The sequence below is a fragment of the Canis aureus genome, chromosome 27, assembly GCF_053574225.1.
Source record: "Canis aureus isolate CA01 chromosome 27, VMU_Caureus_v.1.0, whole genome shotgun sequence".
NCBI lineage: Eukaryota > Metazoa > Chordata > Mammalia > Carnivora > Canidae > Canis > Canis aureus.
Window position 1 is genome coordinate 46,607,119 of NC_135637.1, and position 10,016 is coordinate 46,617,134.

The 10,016-nt window shown below is 42.5% G+C and overlaps 1 long non-coding RNA gene across 1 annotated transcript; it reads left to right on the forward strand.

Annotated features, from left to right (window-relative positions):
* The first annotated feature begins 207 nt into the window (after positions 1–207).
* Positions 208–2,714, forward strand: LOC144299417 (uncharacterized). The gene is made up of 3 exons (XR_013366159.1): positions 208–356; positions 957–1,169; positions 2,662–2,714. It is a non-coding gene; the product is annotated as an uncharacterized LOC144299417 (long non-coding RNA).
* The last annotated feature ends 7,302 nt before the right edge of the window (positions 2,715–10,016 follow it).

The following is a 10,016-nucleotide window of genomic DNA, read 5'->3' on the forward strand; positions in this document are numbered from 1 at the left end:
TACTTTTAACCTTGGACCAGACCTAAACTTTGGCCTTAGTTTCTTCTGTACACCCTGGCGTAAGAAACCGTAATTTCCCACCTACTGCACGTGTACGACTGTTACAAGGATGATTACCCCCTTATGTTGCCGTCCTTATCCTGGTCCACCTAAGCATTTGTTAGCGTAAATGGCACTCTAGTTCACATTAACTGACTAAGCCAAAAGGATGGTAGTCACTTGTGATACTGATGTGATTCATTCCTTTAAAGTTCATTATTCTTTGCCTAGGACTGCAGGGGAGAGGCCTGAAGACCTGTGGAAAAAGCAAGCAGGTTTTTCATAGACTCATTTAGAGTTAATATGAAGTCAACAAGGTGAGCTTTATTTGATCTTCTTAATTGTTTGTTCCCTGATGCCAAGTTTGCTTTGGCTCTACCCAAACGATTTGAGAAGATTGTAAATGTTTAAGAAGATTGTGTTTCAGGATCCCCGGGTGGCACAGCGGTTTAGCGCCTGCCTTTGGCCCAGGGCGCAATCCTGGAGACCCAGGATCAAATCCCATGTCGGGCTCCCAGTGCATGGAGCCTGCTTCTCCCTCTGCCTGTGTCTCTGCCTCTCTCTCTCTCACTGTGTGCCTATCATAAATAAATAAAAATAAAAAAAAAGATTGTGTTTCTGAGTTTTATCCAACCTGAAAGTGTTTGGGTTCCTTCCTACCAATGGAATTTTAAGGCACTGTAGCAAATGAAGAGGGAGTGACCTCTTGATTCCACACCCTCCTGAGCAATCAGCATTCAGATTTCTGTAACGTGATGTATACAGTACATGGCTTGCCGCCTTGGTCTGTTTCAGACATGTTGAAGCACCCCTAGGGTGCAAGTCTGACTTGAGGTCAGGATAATGCGTATGCAACTAGATCATGCCATCACCATTTTTATTTCCATAACCATTGGAACTGCATGTCTCATTTTCAGACAATAACAGAAATCTTTGAAACTACTACCACAAGGACGACCACATTGGACTATGAACCATCAGGACCTTCCAAACCGGCATTGGTGTTGCACAGCCAGTACCAGCCAATCCAGCGGAGAGGAAGAAGGTTATCTGGAAGAAATTGGATTCTTTGAAGTTCATGACCTGTGTACATTGTACACAGCCAGAAGATGCAGGACCTCTTTGGCCCGGTGAGTTTCTAACATCTTGTGCCAATCTGGTTTTATTATAGAGAAATTACTGATCTCCAGTGACTCTGTTTTGGGCGCCAGCTAGATTGTTCTTCAACCTTGTAGGAGACAAAAACTTATCTGCAGAAACATAAGCTCTTGTGACTCTTGAATCTTCCCTTCATGTAATTCATTTGCACCATTGCAGTTTCAGAGAAACCTCCTTTCTGAAATCATTCCCACAAAATAAACAGGAGGCCTATTATGAGGCATTTATTGATATTTATTCACAGTTTTCTGGCTAATCTAGAATCCTGAAGTCCTAAATACAGATTCAATTGAAATCCATTCACAGAAGCTAAAGAACACCTCTTTACACTGTGTCTGAGCAGGATGCCCCTTAAGTAGACTAGTTAAAAATATATAAAAAGGTCTTTAAGAGTCATATAGGGAAGAAGAACCTGTAGTTTAGAAAACCAGGGTCAGGTGCATAATCACCGCTGCTGAAAGTCCCCGGTCCTTAACTTTCCATGTACAGTTACGGTGCGGCCAGAGAAATGGACACACACTCCTCCGTTCCCTCAAATGAAGGCTTTGTCAAATTTCCCTCCAAACTTAGACCTCTCCATTCAGGGAGGTCTGAGGTAACGTTTTCCAGAAATTACAGTGAAGACACGGACACTCCCAAGCAACATTTGGGCCCTCCCAAGCAACATCACACTAGAAAAAATCCTTTTGCCCCCAAAGGGCCCTGTCTTTGCTGGTTACTAGGCATCTGCAGCCCCTACTGGCAGAGGGAGAGGCCCCCGACAGCAGTACAACAGGCCCAAAGCTCTCTGCCACTTGCAACCTCAGCCACTGACCATCAAAAACTTGCCATGGGCAGTATAGAGAGGTCTGACACACATGCACAAAGATGAACCTAAATCCACATGCCTTTTGGTCAATCAGAGGTTCTGCTCCTACAGATTAGACTGACAGCTCTTAGTGTTTTATTTATTAGAACTCATTGTATATGTAGCAGAAATAATAAAATTGCATTCCTTTTCAAAATACTCCATAATTCAGACTTGCCATTAATTCAGCTGGTGTCTCAGCTATCCAAGCCATCGAGATTCAGCTGCAACGTCAGAATTGAGTATTTTTGCATTGTGTTATCAATCAAATCTTTTCAATTTCTATATATATATTTTCTAAAACTGTTGAGGTTCAGGCTTTTTATGTGTGCATTCAGACAATAAAAACTTTGAATCATATTAGGGCATTTTCGAGACCATAGCTTGTAATAAAATTTCTACTGTCTTAAGTATCCAATCATGTTAGGAATAACAAATAACAAATCTATTATAATTTTTGCTGTGAATCGAGTAGGGGACAAAAAGAAAGCTGTTATAACTGATAATTGTTGGAACTTGCTGGATTTTTTTTTTTATCACAAGGGGATGAATGCATTGCCTGAAATTTCTGCTACCATCTTGTCAGGTTTTAGGCTAATCTCTGCTATTCTTTTCAGAATAAATATAGGGAGAACTGTGAGAAAGCAAAAGGACAGCCATATGCCATCACGATGGATACACCAGAACTTCCCCAAATGAAGAAACTTCAAGATCGAGGCGGGACAAGATGGTGGAAGAGTAGGGCCAAGTCACCTGTCCCCACCAAATTACCTAGATAACTTTCAAATCATCCTGAAAACCGATGAATTTGACTTGAGATTTAAAGAGGGAACAGCTGGAATGCTATAGTGAGAAGAGTTCATTCTTCAGGTAGAAAGATGGGGGGAAAAAAGAAAGAAATAAGAGGAATCCAAGGGAGAGGAGCCCCACCAGGAGTCGGGCTAAGGCCCCAGCGAGAGCCCCCAGGGCGGGAAAGCCCTGTCCTGGAGAAGCAGGAGCTGCACCAATCTTCTCGGACAGAAAGGAGGTCGCAGGATCCCAGAGCAGTCGGGATGCCCTCAGGCTCCCTGGGACACTAACAGAGGACCTGCACCCCAGGAGAGCACCCCACACCCCGTGGTTGAGCTCCCTAAAGGGCTGCAGCACGCGCCCGGCTGGACCCAGAGCAGCTCGGAGGCGGCAGGGGAAGAGGCTCCGCGTGGAGGGGGCTGTGCGACCCCGGGAGCAGCTCAGAGGCAGCTCCGGCAGAGGCTCCACACGAAGGGAGCTGTGTGGCCGGGAGTGCAATTCCAAGAGCGCAGGCCCGGGAGCACAGGGCACCAGGGACACAGCCCAAGATCCGGCGCTCACCCCCGAATAGGCAGAAGCCAGGAGGGCACAGGACAGCAAGGATACTCCTGCCACCCGGCGGCCCCGAGCTGTGCAGATCGGTGACTCCCGCCCCTGGAGCATCAAGGCCCCTGCAGACTGAGAGCTCTGTAGTTACTGTGGAAGCTGACTCCAGGGCTGGAGAGCTGGCCGCCACCAGTATTGTTCCTCCTGGGGCCTCCCAGGATAAACAACCCCCACTGAGCCTTACAGTGGCCTCACAGGATAAAAAGGTTAAACAACTTTCACTGAGCCATGCACCAAGCATGGGGGCAACTCCCCCAAGTGCTGACACCTGAGAATGAGCACAGCAGGCCCCTCCGCCAGAAGACCTGCTAGACGGACAGGGGAAAAACAAATTATTGACCAAGCAGCACTGGAAATTTCCAGGGGAAGTTGAGGGATTTACAGTATACAGAATCAGAGGTTACTCCCTCTTGTTTTTTGTTTTCTTGTTTTCTGTTTTGCTTCCCCCCTTTTTTTCTTCTCTTTTTTCCTTCTTTTTTTTTCTTTTTTTCTTTTTCTATTCTTCTTTCTCTTCGCTCTTTTTCTCCTTTTCCCAATACAAATTGTTTTTGGCTGCTCTGCACTGAGCAAAATGACTAGAAGGAAAAACTTACATCCAAAGAAGGAATCACATCAAAATCCTAGAGAAGAACACAGGCAACACCCTTTTTGAACTCGGCCATAGTAACTTCTTGCAAGATACATCCACGAAGGCAAAAGAAACAAAAGCAAAAATGAACTATTGGGACTTCATCAAGATAAGAAGCTTTTGCACAGCAAAGGATACAGTCAACAAAACTCAAAGACAACCTACAGAATGGGAGAAGATATTTGCAAATGACATATCAGATAAAGGGCTAGTTTCCAAGATCTATAAAGAACTTATTAAACTCAACACCAAAGAAACAACCAATCCAATCATGAAATGGGCAAAAGACATGAACAGAAATCTCACAGAGGAAGACATAGACATGGCCAACATGCATATGAGAAAATGCTCTGCATCACTTGCCATCAGGGAAATACAAATCAAAACCACAATGAGATACCACCTCACACCGGTGAGAATGGGGCAAATTAACAAGGCAGGAAACAACAAATGTTGGAGGGGATGCGGAGAAAAGGGAACCCTCTTACACTGTTGGTGGGAATGTGAACTGGTGCAGCCACTCTGGAAAACTGTGTGGAGGTTCCTCAAACAGTTAAAAATATACCTGCCCTACGACCCAGCAATTGCACTGCTGGGGATTTACCCCAAAGATACAAATGCAATGAAACGCCGGGACACCTGCACCCCGATGTTTCTAGCAGCAATGGCCACGATAGCCAAACTGTGGAAGGAGCCTCGGTGTCCAACGAAAGATGAATGGATAAAGAAGATGTGGTTTATGTATACAATGGAATATTACTCAGCTATTAGAAATGACAAATACCCACCATTTGCTTCAACGTGGATGGAACTGGAGGGTATTATGCTGAGTGAAGTAAGTCAGTCGGAGAAGGACAAACATTATATGTTCTCATTCATTTGGGGAATATAAATAATAGTGAAAGGGAAAATAAGGGAAGGGAGAAGAAATGTGTGGGAAATATCAGAAAGGGAGACAGAACGTAAAGACTGGTAACTCTGGGAAATGAACTAGGGGTGGTTGAAGGGGAGGAGGGCGGGGGGTGGGAGTGAATGGGTGACGGGCACTGGGGGTTATTCTGTATGTTAGTAAATTGAACACCAATAAAAAAATAAATTAAAAAAAAAAACAAAGAAGGAATCAGAAACAGCCCTCTCAAAAAAAAAAAAAAAAAAAAAAAACAGCCCTCTCTCCCACAGAGTTACAAAATTTGGATTACAATTCAATGTCAGAGAGCCAATTCAGAAGCACAATTATAAAGCTACTGGGTGGCTCTCGAAAAAAGTTTAAAGGACTAAAGAGACTTAATCTAGATGTAATCAGGCTGAAATTAAAAATCTATTACATGAGATGCAACCCCTACTAGAGGTCCTAACGACGAGGGTTAATGAGGTGGAAGAACAAGTGAGTGACATAGAAGAAAAGTTGGTGGCAGAGAGAGAAACTGAGGAAAAAGAAAAACAAAAGATCATGAGGATAGATTAAGGGAAATAAATGACAGTCTGAGGAAGGCAAATTTATGTTTAATTGTGGTTCCCGAGGGCGCTGAAAGGGACAGAGGTCCAGAATATGTATTTCAACAAATCATAGCTGAAAACTTCCTAATCTGAGAACGGTAACAGGCATTCAGATCCAGGAAATAGAGAGATCCGCCCCTAAAATCAATAAAAACCGCTCAACACCTGCACATTTAATAGAGAAGCTTGCAAATTCCAAAGATAAAGAGAGGATCCTTAAAGCAGCAAGAGACAAGAAATCTCTAAATTTATGGGGAGAAATATTAGATTAACAGCAGACCTCTCCACAGAGACCTGGCAGGCCAGAAAGGGCTGGCAGGATATATTCAGGGTCCTAAAAGAGAAGAACCTGCAGCCAAGAATACTTTATCCAGCAAGGCTCCCAATAAGAATAGGAGAGAGAAAGAGCTTCCAAGATAAGCAGAAACTGAAAGAATATGTGACCTCCAAACCGGTTCTGCAAGCATATTAAAGGGGACCCTGTAAAAGAAAAAGGAAGTCCAAGGAAACAATCCACAAAAACTGGGACTGAATACATGTCATGATGACACTAAACTCCTATCTTTCAATAGTAACTCTGAATGTGAATGGGCTTAATGACCCCATCAAAAGGCGCAGGGTTTCAGACTGGATGAAAAAGCAGGACCCATCTGCTTGCTGTCTACAAGAGACTCATTTTAGACATAAGGACACCTACAGCCTGAAAATAAAAGGTTGGAGAACCATTTACCATTCAAATGGTCCTCAAAAGAAAGCAGGGGTAGCCATCCTTAGATAAACCAAAATATATCCTGAAGACTGTAGTGAGAGATGAAGAGGACACTACATCATACTTAACGGATCTATCCAACAAGAGGACTTAACAATCCTCAATATATATGCCCCGAATGTGGGAGCTGCCAAATATATCAATCAATTAAAACCAAAGTTAAGACAAACTTAGATAATCATACACTTATACTTGGTGAGTTCAATGTAACGCTTTCTACATTCGATAGGTCTTCTAAGCACAACATCTCCAAAGAAACAAAAGCTTGAAATGATACACTGGACCAGATGCATTTCACCGATATCTACAGAACTTTACATCCAAACGCAACTGAATACACATTCTTCTCAAGTGCACATGGAACTTTCTCCAGAATAGACCACATACTGGGTCACAAATCAGGTCTTAACTGATACCAGAAGATTAGGATCATCCCCTGCATATTTTCAGACCATAATGCTTTACAACAAGAAGAAGGTTGGAAGGATTTCAAACACATGGAGGTTAAGGACCATCCTGCTAAAAGATGAAAGGGTCCACCAGGAAATTAAGGAAGAATTTAAAAGATTCATGGAAACTAATGAGAATGAAGATACAACCATTCAGAATCTTTCGGATACACCAAAAGCAGTCCTCAGGGGGAGATACATCGCAATACAAGCATCCATCCAAAAACTGGAAGGAACTCCAATAAAAAAGCTAACCTTGCACCTAAAGGAGCTAGAGAAAGAACAGCAAATAGATCCTTCACCCAGCAGAAGAAGAGAGTTAATAAAGAATCCAGCAGAAGTCCATGAAATCAAGACCAGAAGACCTGTGGAACAGATCAACAAAACCAGGAGTTGGTTCTTTGAAAAATTAATAAGATAGATAAACCATTAGCCAGCCTTATTAAAAAGAAGAGAGAGAAGACTCAAATTAATAAAATCATGAATGAGAACGGAGAGATCACTACCAACACCAAGGAAATACAGACGATTTTAAAAACATGAGCAGCTATACGCCAATAAATTCGGCAATCTTAGAAGAAATGGACGCGTTTTTGGAAAGCCACAAATTACGAAAACTGGAACTGGAAGAAATAGAAAACCTGAACAAGGTGATAACCAGGGAGGAAATTGAAGCAGTCATCAAAAACCTCCCAAGACACAAAAGTCCAGGACCAGATGGCTTCCCTGGGGAATTCTATCAAACGTTAAAGAAGAAACCATACCTATTCTAACTAAACCTGTTTAGAAAGATAGAAAGAGATGGAGTACTTCCAAACTCGTTCTGCGAGGCCAGCATCACCTTAATTCCAAAACCAGACAAAGACCCCACCAAAGAGGAGAATTATAGACCAACATCCCTGATGAACATGGATGTAAAACTCTCAACAAGATACTAGCCAGTAGGATACGACAATACATTAAGAAGATTATTTACAATGAGCAAGTGAGATTTATCCCTGGATGCAAGGCTGGTTCAACACTCATAACACAATCAATGTGATTCATCATATCAGCAAGAGAAAAAACAAGAACCATATGATCCTCTCAGATGCAGAGAAAGCATTTGACAAAATACAGCATCCATTCCTGATCAAAACTCTTCAAAGTGTCGGGATGGAGGGAACTATCCTCAACATCTTAAAAGCCATCTACGAAAAGCCCACAGCAGATACCATCCTCAATGGGGAAATACTGGGAGCCATTCCCCTCAGATCAGAAACAAGACAGGGATGTTTCCAGTCTCACCACTGCTATTCGACATAGTCCTAGAAGTCCTAGCCTCAGCAATCAGACAACAAAAAGACAGGAAAGGCATTCAAATTGGCAAAGAAGAAGTCAAACTCTCCCTCTTCGCCAATGACATGATACTCTACATAGAAAACCCAAAAGCCTCCACCCCAAGATTGCTAGAACTACAGCAATTTGGCAGTGTGCCAGGATACACAATCAATGCCCAGAAATCAATGGCATTTCTATACACCAACAATGAGACTGAAGAAAGAGAAATCAAGGAGTCAATCCCATTTACAATTGCACCCAAAAGCATAAGATACCTAGGAATAAACCTAACCAAAGAGGTAAAGGATCTATACTCTAAAAACTATAGAACACTTCTGAAAGAAATTGAGGAAGACACAAAGAGATGGAAAAATATTCCATGCTCACGGATTGGCAGAATTAATATTGTGAAAATGTCAATGTTACCCAGGGCAATTAACACGTTTAATGCAATCCCTATCAAAATACCATGGACTTTCTCCAGAGAGTTGGAACAAATTATTTTCAGATTTGTGTGGCATCACAAAAGTCCCTGAATATCCAGGGGAATTTTAAGAGAGAAAGCCAGGCCTGGGGGCATCACAATGCCAGATTCCAGGTTGTACTACAAAGCTGTGGTCACCAAGACAGTGTGGTCTTGGCAGAAAAGCAGACACATAGATCAATGGAACAGAATAGAGAATCCAGAAGTGGACCCTCAACTTTATGGTCAATGAATATTGGACAAAGGAGGAAAGAGTATCCACTGGAAAAAAGACCGTCTCTTCAATAAATGGTGCTGGGAAAATTGGACATCCACATGCAGAAGAATGAAACTAGACCACTGTCTTTCACCATACACAGACACAAACTCAAAATGGATGAAAGATCTAAATCTGAGACAAGATTCCTTCAAAATCCTAGAGGAGAACACAGGCAACACCCTTTTTGAACTTGGTCACAGTAACTTCTTGCAAGATTCATCCATGAAGGCAAGAGAAACAAAAGCAAAAATGAACTATTGGGACTTCATCAAGATAAGCTTTTGCACAACAAAACCAACAGTCAACAAAACTAAAAGACAACCTACAGAATGGGAGAAGATATTTGCAAATGACATATCAGATAAAGGGCTAGTATCCAAGATCTACAAAGAACTTCTTAAACTCAAGAGCAAAGAAACAAACAATCCAATCATGAAATGGGCAGGAGACAGGAACAGAAATCTCACAGAGGAAGACATAGACATGGCCAACAAGCACATGAGAAAATGCTCCACATCACTTGCCATCAGGGAAACACAAATCAAAACCACAATGCAATACCACCTCACACCAGTGAGAATGGGGAAAATTAACAAGGCAGGAAACTACAAATCTTAGAGAGGATGTCGAGAAAGGGGAACCCTCCTGCACTATTGGTGGGAATGTGAACTGGTGCAGCCACTCTGGAAAACTGTGTGGAGGTTCCTCAAAGAGTGAAAATTAGATCTGCCCTACGACCCAGCAATTGTACTGCTGGGGATTGACCCCAAAGCTACAGGTGCAATGAAACGCCAGGACACCCACACCCTGATGTTTCTAGCAGCAATGTCCACAGTAGCCAAACTGTGGAAGGAGCCTCGGTGTGCATCGAAAGATGAATGGATAAAGAAGATGTGGTCTGTGTATACAATGGAATATAACTCAGCCATTAATTAGCCATTACCCACCATTTGCTTCAATATGGATGGAACTGGATGATATTATGCTGAGTGAAATGAGTCAATCGGAGAAGGACGTACATATGGTCTCATTTGGGGAATATAAAAAATGGTGGACAGGAATAAAGGGGAATGGAGAAAAAATGAGTGGGAAATATCAGAAAGGGAGACAGAACATGAGAGACTGCTAAGTCTAGGAAATAAACTAGGAGTGGTAGAAAGGGAGGCGGGTG